Below are 10549 nucleotides of genomic sequence, written 5' to 3' on the forward strand. Positions count from 1 at the left end.
GCAACCTGGGGTCAGAAGGGCCTTGGATTTGTGGTAGTGTTTTCATAAATGCAACAGGCGCCCATTACGGGCCAGGGATTTTCAGACGTATCGCTCGTCCTCGCAGAAAAAGGCCCTACGGTGTTCTTGTGGCTCAGAGAGGGTGGGTGACCAGTCCGTGGGCAGCCCAGCTGGTAAGAACTAGAGTGTGGACCCTGAGGTGACCTGCTGTTCCCTCCAGGTGTTGGCCGTGGGGCCTGACCCCTCCTGGGGGGCCGGGCAGTCATGTCCCTGGATAGATCGTTGTGGAGCACTGGCTGTCAGTCCAGCACCTGGGTAGCCCCGGGAGCAGAGCCCACCTGTGCCTGCGTGGAGCCGCCACACCCCCGGGGAGGCTGCCCAAGTCAGGAACGAGCGCATGGGTCGCCCTCAGAGTGTATCATTGCTTCTTTCCTTTCCGTCACCGTCACTGTCACCGCCATCCCCTGAAAGGATTCCCCTGGTTTCCTGTGTCCTCGAAGGCCATGCTGGCAGCCCCGGGGGAGAAGGTCAGCCTCGCCCGTCCCGACGGCTGTCCCAGGAGGCGCGCAGTGCCCGTTGCACGCCGCGCTCAGCTGCATTCCCGTTCTGTGGGGATGCAACGAGTCACTGCTTCCCACGCTGCCCTGGTGGCCTCTGAGGCCCGGCAGCCTGCCTGCCCCCGGAGGCATCCGTTCTTCTTCTCTGTTTCGGGATCCTCGACCTCTCGAGGGTCAGCCCAGCTGCAGCCCTCCCTCTGTGCTCGCTTCCAGCAAAGGGGGGCCCGAGGCAAGATGAAGTGTCCGATGTCACCGGGGGCTGTTTGGGCCTGGGGGACGCTTCACCTGGGTTCGTGGCCGTGTGTTTTGTTTGAACACACGGCTGCTGCACGGAGAAGTCCCAGCTCATGTCTGAGGGCCTGCAGACTGTCCAGCCAGCCAGACGTAATTGTAAAAAAAAAAAAAAACACTCATGCAGACCAATTCTAGGCGCCTTAGAAAGAGCAGGCTAGGAAGTAAAAGCTAGTGGAACTTGGTGAGGACGCAGTCACCTCGGGGCGGGCGGCCCCCATTCCCCCAGTTCCCTCGGAGCCTGCAGGGCGTGACAGGTGACGGAAGTGGTGGGTGCAGGGTTACCCACCTTGAGCAGGAGACTTGAGTTCCGTCTTTAACACCACAGACACCCACCGCCGGGAGGAAGCGGTCCAGGCCGCTGGCCCAGCACAACATGACAGTTGGTAGGATTCCTGGGGAGCATTCTACATCTTCGGGGTCCCACCTTAGACCTGCTGAATCAGAGTCCCGGGGCTTGGACGGGGCAGTGGGCACGGGGATAAAACATGGGGGGTTCCATCTATCGAACTCTACCGATGAGTAAGAAAAGCCAGTCTCATGAGGTCACACACTGATTGACATCACTTATCTAACGTCAAAACAACCACCTTGTAGAGCTGGAGAAGGGACCAGGGCTGTCGGGTCAGGACGGGGGCGGGGACGCTGTGACTGTTACAGGCAGCTGGAGGGGTCCCTTTGTGTCTCTGGGACAGCTCTGTGTCTCGATTAATCTGTACAAGTGAAAAAAGGCCATAAAATTATACCAAAGACATGAAATAAATGCGTGTAAGTGAAAAATGACGCCATCAGCACCGTTGACAGTCTAGCTCCTGGCACTGTGTCCACAGACTCCCTTTAGTCACGTGAGCTGCCACTCTTGGGGCCCGCTGGCCGATGGGCACCTGCTTACATAGAAAATAAGGTCTGTGAAAGGTCGAGGTTTAGGGAAATAACAAAAAGAAGGAAGAGAGAAGTGGAAAGGTTGAGTACTCTCGGTACTAGTTTTACTATTGATTGTGTGTCTATAATCATGTCAAACAAGAAGCTGGAAAGAACTTTCCAGATGCCTCTGAGGAGCGACCGCTTGGCCAGACCACCTAGTTATTGGACGTGTTGGTGCTTCTCGTGGGTTAGTGCGGGACTGGGCTGGGGCACCACAGTTCTCCCGGGGAGGGGGAAGCGTCCCACGAGATACACACACCGGTTAAAACCAGAGCCAAGAGCAACAGGTCGAATTTGGGCCACGAAGCTCTGGGCGTACACTGGACTGGGAGCACCCATGGTTGTAAAGGGCTGGAAAATAAGGTCTGTAAAATAGAGACACGGTCATGGAAACCAGTATTCCCTCCCCAGAGATCACACATGCAATAGCTTTCCAAAGTGCGTTTTAGAGAGCCTGGGAGGGGGTGCAGTCGGCACTTGGGGTCACGGGGAAGTGAAGGTGGTCAGCCCACGCTCCTGAGCGACAGAAGGAAGTGAGACTCCACAGCTACAGGCTGGGCAGTGCAGGAGAGCGTGACCCGGGGCGGGGGTGACCCCGTCCTGCAGAAATGCCCAGAAGGGCGCCCGGTGTAGGAGAGACTCCGTCAGGACGGGTAGAGCACTGGTCACGTGGGGCCCTGTGGGAGGCGAGGGGTGGTGTCCTGATAGTTCTCCTGGCCCTCCCTGCCCCCCAGATTAAGACGTCTCCTTTACGACACCAAACGTCTTGGGGACAGAGGCTTTGCTCCTGGGATGCCGTGCGGGCTTTGCATGTAGAGGGAGAAGTGACAACCTGGTCCTGGTCCCACCTTGTCCTTGGGGACCTGGCAGGCGGATGCGGTGTCCCCGGTCCTGTCGGGCCAGCACTCGGGGGTGTGGCGTCCCTGCCGAGACCATTTGCCTCAGGGAGGAGAAGGTCCTGGTTCCTGGTTTCAAAATGACCTCAGAGAGCATACCGTGTACCTTCCAGAATGATGGGCTTTTTTTCCTTCTTTTCTTGGGTGTCTGTCTTTTAAAGCATTTTTTAAAAGTCAGAAGGCAGCCAAAATTTCTCACATTCAGATACCCGGTGGGCAGGACGTGTGGGTGCCGAGCAGCGTTCGACGCTGCATTTTCTGAAACGTCTTTTAATGTCGGAAGCGTGTCTCCACGGGACCTCGAGGCTCCGTTCCGCCCACAGACGATCCTTTCCCTTCTCGGGGCGTGTCGTGCCTGGCCCAGAGCCCCATCCGCGGGGCTCTCTCGTGGACACTCCGCCCGCTGTGGGGACGAGTCTTCTGTCCGTCCAGCGCCCCCCAAAGTGCTCCCTCCCCAGATGAGGCTGTGCTGGCAGTGTGGGGTGGTAGGTACCACAGGGGTCACCCTACGTGTTTCTTTGTGCCCTTACTTGCTGGTCCCAGAAGTCAATGCATCGCTCACAGCTGTGTGACAAACGCAGTGTGACTCGCTGCCACTTATTGGGGAACCTGCCCTAACTCGGTGATGCCTTGAGAGGCCACCCAGTGCTTTATGTGTACGTGGATGATGCGTGGGGCACCGAGTGAAGGCCCTACAGTCAGTAAGGGATTTTGGATGTTCGGATGCCAGTTTCCCTCAAAAATGACATAGTAATCGAGCCACTCAGCTCCGCAGAGACGCACTTGGTGTTGCTGCATTGGGTGCTGGCCACCAACTGGCCACCCAAACAGACTGGGTACTGGCCCTCTGGGCGCCTTGAGGGCTGTGGGAGTCTGGGTCCTGGGAGAAGCACGTGCAAGGTGACCAAGTGGGCGAGGGAGTTACGAGGGGAACGGATGTGGAGGAAGTCAGAAACTTGGGGACAGCCTTCAGTCCGTGCAGGTGCAGCCCCCAGCGGGGGCGGGGAGGGGGAGTTTGGGTAGAAGCGTTCTGTGTGGTCTGCGGGGGCTGGCAGAGCTGCTGGGTGGGGGTTCTCGACTCAGAGTCAGAGGACAAAGGGTTTCCAGGATGGGGCTGGTCTTAGTGTTGTCACCGCATTTGGTCACCCACTGGGGCAGCCCTGGAGCCCTGGCCTCCGTGTGCGCGCGCACACACACACACACACACACACACACAGAGGCAGGTTTCCAGGGGTGGCAGCTGGACCGCCCCAGATCCTCTGTGCTCCCTGTCACAGGCAGCGCAGGAGGAGGTGCATTCCCACGTGGCCATGGGAGTAGGGGACAGCCAGCCTATTAGCCAAGAACTCACGTGGGAAAATGTGAAATTAGAGCTGTGATGAACTTGGATGAAAGCGGAGTGTAGGGCGTTCGGAGAGGGCATTGCAGCAATCCAGCCTGCCTGGGGGGGCGGGGGGTACAGGCCGGGACAGGCCTCCCCAGGAGCTGAGGTCTGAAGGATGAGGCGGGGTGCACCAGGTGAAGGAAGCTGGGGACATAGGAGAGCTTGCCTGGGGGCACTTTGGGGGAGTTGAAGAGGGTTGGGCAACAGGCCTTTCGGGTAAGCGGTGGGAAGCTGTCAGATGGGAAGGAGGGATCAAACAGTCTCGAAAGTGTGCTTTCAGATGATAGCTCTGCTTTAAGTGTGGGGAACTGACTAGCAGGGCCGGGGTGCAGTGGGCAGAGGGCTGGGGGGCTGCGGAAAAAGGCCAGGTGGGGTGTGAACTGGGTGTGGCAGCGGAGGTGCAGAGAGACGGAATCAGGTGAGACATCTTGGAGCAGGTCCAGTTGCCTCGGCTTAGATCGGATTTGGGGATGGGGGTCGTGGGTGACTCCCGGCTTCCTGGTTTGCAGCACTGAATGGGTGGCGGGGTGGGGGGGGGGCGGAGCACTCAGATGGCTGGGGCTTGTCCAGTCTGCGGCGCTTCTGTCCAGCCTGTGGTCATCTGTGCGCTGCAGGCACGGAAGGAGAAGTTTGACCCGAGGGACAGGTCTCCTGGACATGTGGAGGTCGGGCCAAGGACGGTGTCCCCGAGAGTGAGCAGGGGCAGTGCAGGAGGGGGGTTAGGGAGGGGCTGCTGGGGGCGGGGACAGGGAAGAGCACGCGTCAAGGAGAGTGACCCCGCAGAAACGAAATGCCGTGGCCAAAGCAGACAGGTGGGCTCGGTGGCACGGGGGCCGTCAGTGGCCTTAACGAGGGCTGGTTTACCAGAAGGCTGGTGGGGACGCCAGCTTGCAGCGGGCTGAGGAGTCCGTGGGAGGCAGGAAGCACCCGCTCTTTACAGTTGGGCCACAAAGGCAAGGACAGGGACAGCGGCAGCTGGAAGGGGGGACGAGGCTAAGAGGCTTGACATTTTTTTTTTTAATTCGTAGAGACTTGAGTAGAATGGCAAGGCTCCAGTGGACTCTGAGGGAAGGAGCAGGGTCTTGGAGAAGGCAGGAGGGGAGGCCTGGCCTGGGGACAGGGCACTTCTGCCCGGAGCCCGCGGGAGGCTGGAGGAAGGCAGACCCCAAGTCTGCAGCCCACCCAGGACAGCACTGACAGTGGGCCCAGGCCCACGTTAAATCCCCGTGACAGCCTCTCTGTTCTCTGCCTCAGTCCCCAGTCTCGGCTCTCCGCCTGGATGGTGACAACGGTGTTTCGTGTTTGGTACCCTGGGCCCCGCTGCAGGTGAGGAAATCATTCTGTGCGTTTTCCGGGGCTTCTTGAATAAACAGTATTTCCCGAGGCATTGAGCACGGGTGACGATGCATTAGACACAGTCAATCCCTAAATACTGAAAGCTGATTGCGCCAAGGAAGGGGGCGGCAAGGAAAAGAAGAAGAAAAGGACGGTGGTCGACCACGTCAGGCGCCTGAGTGGAGCAGAAACAGTTGCACCCAATCACGCTCCCGCCCCCGCCCCCCCCCCCCCCCCAAGCCTGGCTCAGGTGGGAGTCGCCGAGGAACCGTGAGGGAGCCTGGGGCTGAGTCCGAATTTCCCTCACACTCTAGAAACTTCTACAGTGACTGAATCCTCTGCAGGGCCTGCCTGGAGGGGCAGCCGGGAGCCACCACCTGCCTCTGGGGGAAGCTGAGCTGTGCCCTCCTTGGCCTGCTTTGGTTCAAGTGCACGAGGAAGAGGCCTCGCGGGGACAGACACTTCCGGCTGCCTCCAGCAGCCCACACTGACTTCCCAGAAGCGGGGACCCGTGCTTGTCTGTTAATGGGCAGAATTTGAGCTATGCTTCCTCCCCGTCTCTTAGGGAGGCTATGCTTCCCTCCCGAGTAAGGGAGACGGTCTGGAGCTTATTTGGTAAGTGGGCCCTGTGCACGGAGCGTTGAGTGTCTGGCTTGTTGCTCTAAGCGTAACATCTAAAGCAGCTTCAGATACCGGTCGTATGCAACCGTAACAGGGTCACGGACAGACTGCTGGATTCTCGCTCGTCCCAGCTCTGCCCCCGCCCAGCGGGGTGCCCGTGGCCAGCTCCCCTGCCGCCGTCTCTGGGCTTTCCTGTCTTCTGTGCCTGTGAACTTACCTGGTGGCCTCCAGCCCCGAGGACCTGAGAAGCCGTCAGGTTGGCATCCTTGGTGGTCAGAGCCAGGTCCTCATGGTGCCAGTTCTCCCCTCTCCCCTTTGAAATAGAACCGAAACGAGTGTCTATGCTGGTTCGCGCTCTGCCGGGAGGCAGGGGATCTCACGGAAGCGCTGGTACTGCAGTCTGAGGCCCCGGCCGGGGGGGCTGCAGATGACGGACAGATGCAGTTGGGGCTGCGAGAGCCACGGGCCGCACGTGTGTGGGGCCATCTACCGCAGCCACCAGTGGACACGGCGGCGAGGGGGGCGTCGCTGTTCCCGGTCCGTGTGAGGTCAGAGGGCATGCAGTGTCCGTGCCACGCAGTTGGTGCTGGTTTTCCTGAGTTCGGTGACGGCCTTAGGACATTCTTTCATGACAACCGCTTTCCCTTTTCGTGTCCTGTTTGGGAAGCTTCCCCCTGCAGCCTCCAGTTCAGGCTCACGGCTCTCTCTTGGACGCAGGACTGCCCGATGGGCTGCTGGTGCTCTCCGTTCCTCCTGTCTGTCTGCACCGCACTCATGTCTTCCGGATATTTTAATAGCATTGGATTGGTGGCCCATCTCCCTTAGGCCTTTGTTTGGCTCCCTGGTTACAGCACTTCGGTCACTGCTGTGGGGACTCAAGGACTCGCCGGGCCAGGCCTCAGAGAGGGAATGACAGGTTGTGTTGGCAGAGAAGGTGGGGTGCCAGGCGGGCCCTGCTGGCTGTCAGGGGAGCTACCCCAAGAGTACTTGGGACTTGCCCAGCTTTTCAGTCAACATGCCATCCATAATAAATCAATGACTACCTTTAAAAAAGAAGTTTCCTTATGTTCTGGGCTGGTAATAGCTATTAAGTAACATTAGTACACATAGGAAATATGGTCACAACAGTGTATCGATCCTGTCTTTTTTGCCAGTTTGTGAAAGAGCTTTGCAGGGAGTGGGAAAGTGTTTAAAAAATCACCACTCCCAGATGAATTGTTGGGCAGCGCGCTGTCATATAAAGAATGAATAGGACCCCCATCCAACCTGCTTATTGAACACAGAAAGGCAATTGGGTACTTTTAGGGCTTTTGTGGAACAGGTGCAATGTGCTTCATGAGCGGGAAGCTTGTCAGAAAAGAATTTGTCGGAAACGCGATGCCGTGTTTTAAAAATCCTGAATGCTTTAGAAAGACGGGGTAAAAGTTCACGGCCAAAAGAACTCCAAGGGAGGCACAGTTTTCTAACCAAACATGACGTGCTCACTCACCGGGTGATTAGGATGACGGCCAGGCCACGGGCAGCCCTGGCCCCCGGGGAACCTCGCGCCCGCCAGCCACCGGGAGGGAGGCCAGAGCACAGGCCTGAGGTTTCCGCCCCGACACAGCAGACGCCACGGCGGGTGGTGGAGGAGAAATGCATTTTGATCTTTCTTTCCCCTTTTTCCCAGTTCCTCTCCCCTCTTTGCCATTCAGAGCAGCCTTTTTCTTTCCTTGGGAGATTTTTTTTTTCCTTTGCATCAATGTAGGCAAGCACACATTTGCAAATGTTTCAAAACTGTATTTTTCTTGGACCGCGCCGAGGCCCCGCGAGGAGCCAGGTCAGCGCTGCACAGGGGACTATATAAAGCCACAAAGTAGGTCACGGCAGTGTGTCAGGTACAGCCCGCGCCGCCTGCCTGTTCTCGGTCGTGGAAACAATCGATCCAGAAGGACCCAAGCCGAGTTTTAAGGGTGACTCCTTCCGCTTTCGGAGATCCTCTCAGTTCAATAATTTCACTTGGATGAGAGATGATGTGCTAGGAAAGGCGGGGGGCGGGGGGAGGGCCTGCGGGGAGGAGTTTGCACATGGGGCTTCCTCGAGGCCCCCAGCACACAATTCCTCAACTGCTGCTGGGGAGGCAGCTCTTGCCTGTCAGCATTTTGGCCATGAAACCAGTGAGAGAAGAACGGAAGCCTGAGCCCCATGCACAGCAGGATGCCTGGTGCAGAGAGGGCTGTCCTCACACAGTCCCCCTCCCTTTCCTCCTTGCACAGTCTCCCTGAAGCCTGCGGGGTCCTGCAGCCTCGGGGCGAGACTCCACCCCTACGGGCCCACATGGTGCGTGGGAAAGGCAAGAAAGACAATGCGATATGCAGCATTTAGGACCTTCGCTCTGGATGGGCAGCGAGTCACTTACCTCTCAGGCGGCCAGGACAGCTCGTTCAGGGACACGTCAGCCGGAGTTCCGTGGTTCTAGGCCGAGGACCCTGGCTGGAGTGAGAGCCGGGAGCCCCGCTGGACCGGATAGGAGGACGGCTCGGATGAGTTGATTCATCAAACATCTCTCATTGCCATCAGTCTTACCGTCACCGCCACCACCGCTGGGATCGGCTGTGAACAGCGTATGATTAGCTGCATTTGGTAAATGAGAACCGGGTCAGGATGGAGCGCATCCGTAGTTACAGCATTACGAGGCAGGTTTGTCGTGGTCCAAAATGCCAGACCCTGTGCCAGGATCCAGGGACACCACCGGGGACAAAGCAAGACCCAGCCCACAGTGGAGCAGCGTGGGCTGGGGGTGGGGACGGAGATGCAGACAAGTAACACCAGAGAGAGCGAAGGTCGGGGGTGGGGGGTGGTGACGGGCTCCTGGAACCCATCTGCTGGTTCTCCGCGCAGCGCCCCCCACCCCACATCCCGTGGCAGCCGGTAGGCGGCGCGTCTGCCAGGCTCCTGCTTCTCCAGCTTCTTAAGCGAAGAGGTCACAGTGGCGGAGGAATAGAGGTCGAGGGCGGATGGATATGGGCCCACGGGTTACCGTCCAGAAGCAATGCAAACACTCTTGATTCCCTGCCAGGTGTCACCCGGACCTGTCCGGGGACTGTTCTGGATTTTTTTCTTTTAAGCTCCATGTCCATTTCTGGGCTCTGCACCTCACCCCGCTCCTCCCAGACGAAAGGGAATCGAAGGGCCCTGGTTCGCTCTTGGGGGGCTGACCTCTCCGTCTCTGGCCCAGGGTTCCCCCGGGGCAGTTAGCTCAGGGGGTGGGGTGGGAAAGGCGGTTACCAGCCTTAACAAAACCGAGTTAGCTGAAAACTTCTCGTGGTCGTTAACATTGGACCGTACGTGACTTCTAGTTTAGTGATTTTTAAAGACGTCTCGCGTTGTAAGGTTTTCCCCTCTCGCTACCAGGCTGGGCAGGGTACGCTCTGTTCGCGGTGCCGCGGTACCAGGAGGACGGCCGAAAAGAGCGCGTGTGAGGCGTGTACAGGGGCCTGTTCTGTGCTCTTCTGTATCTTTACTTTGCATTTTTAAAATTTTGGCCTTTTTTTGCTCCATATTTTGCACCTTTTCTTGCAGAGTGGAGTGGCCCTTTCCACAGGGTGGCCACCCCGGTGGCCTTATGCCGCAGAGACAGATCTGTGCAGTGACTTACAGGAAAAACAGCTTACACGTGGGCACTTTACTTCCCCTCTTTTTAAGAAGTTCATTTGCAAGCCCTGGTTGGCGTAGCTCAGTGGATTGAGCGCGGGCTGGGAACCAAAGTGTCGTAGGTTCGATTCCCAGTCAGGGGACATGCCTGGGTTGCAGGCCATGACCCTCAGCAACAGCACATTGATGTTTCTCTCTCTCTCTTTCTCCCTCCCTTCCCTCTCTAAAAATAAATAAATAAAATCTTTTTAAAAAAAGTTCATTTACTCTTTCTTATGCGTTCTACGTTTGGGTTGATAAGGAAAATATTTTCCAAGGCCCAACAACTGGCCTTGTGAGGGTATGTGTGTGTCAGGACACACTCACGCCTTCCCTGGAGGCAGCTGGGACTTGTGTGGGTAGAATTTATTGCTGTGGACATTCCTTAGCTTAATAAGGTCCTGAAAATGGCATTGACCTTGAATTCTACTGACTTTTCACATGACTTTAGGCGTTCACTTTGTTCTGACCCAAAAACGGATTAAGTGAAGCTCACTAATAGGAATGGTTTCTTTCTTTCTTTTTTTTTTTTTAGATTTTATTTATTTCTTTTTAGAGAGGGGGGAGGGGTGGTGAAAGAGAGGGAGAGAAACATTGATGTGTGAGAGATACATGAAATTGGTTGCCTCTCACACGCCCCCACCTGGGGACATGTCCCGCAACCGGGGCATATGCTCTGACTGGGAATCGAACCGGCGACCCTATGGTTCCCAGGTGGACACTCAGTCCACTGAGCCACACCAGCCAGGGTAGGAATGGTTTCTAATGAAGGACTGACACTGACATTTAGGTGTCAAAGACTTTTAATTTTAAATGCAGGAGGACATTTGACATTGTTTCCTTTTGCTGGGAAGACTCAGGCTTTTCTT

General features: G+C 57.0%; 1 protein-coding gene across 3 annotated transcripts in view; it reads left to right on the forward strand.

The window, feature by feature from the left end:
• Positions 1-10549, forward strand: part of ZDHHC14 (zinc finger DHHC-type palmitoyltransferase 14) — a 218612-nt gene that overhangs the window by 20215 nt on the left and 187848 nt on the right. The gene's annotated exons all lie outside the window — the stretch shown is intronic.

This window comes from Phyllostomus discolor, chromosome 4 (assembly GCF_004126475.2).
Source record: "Phyllostomus discolor isolate MPI-MPIP mPhyDis1 chromosome 4, mPhyDis1.pri.v3, whole genome shotgun sequence".
NCBI classification, from domain to species: Eukaryota; Metazoa; Chordata; class Mammalia; order Chiroptera; family Phyllostomidae; genus Phyllostomus; species Phyllostomus discolor.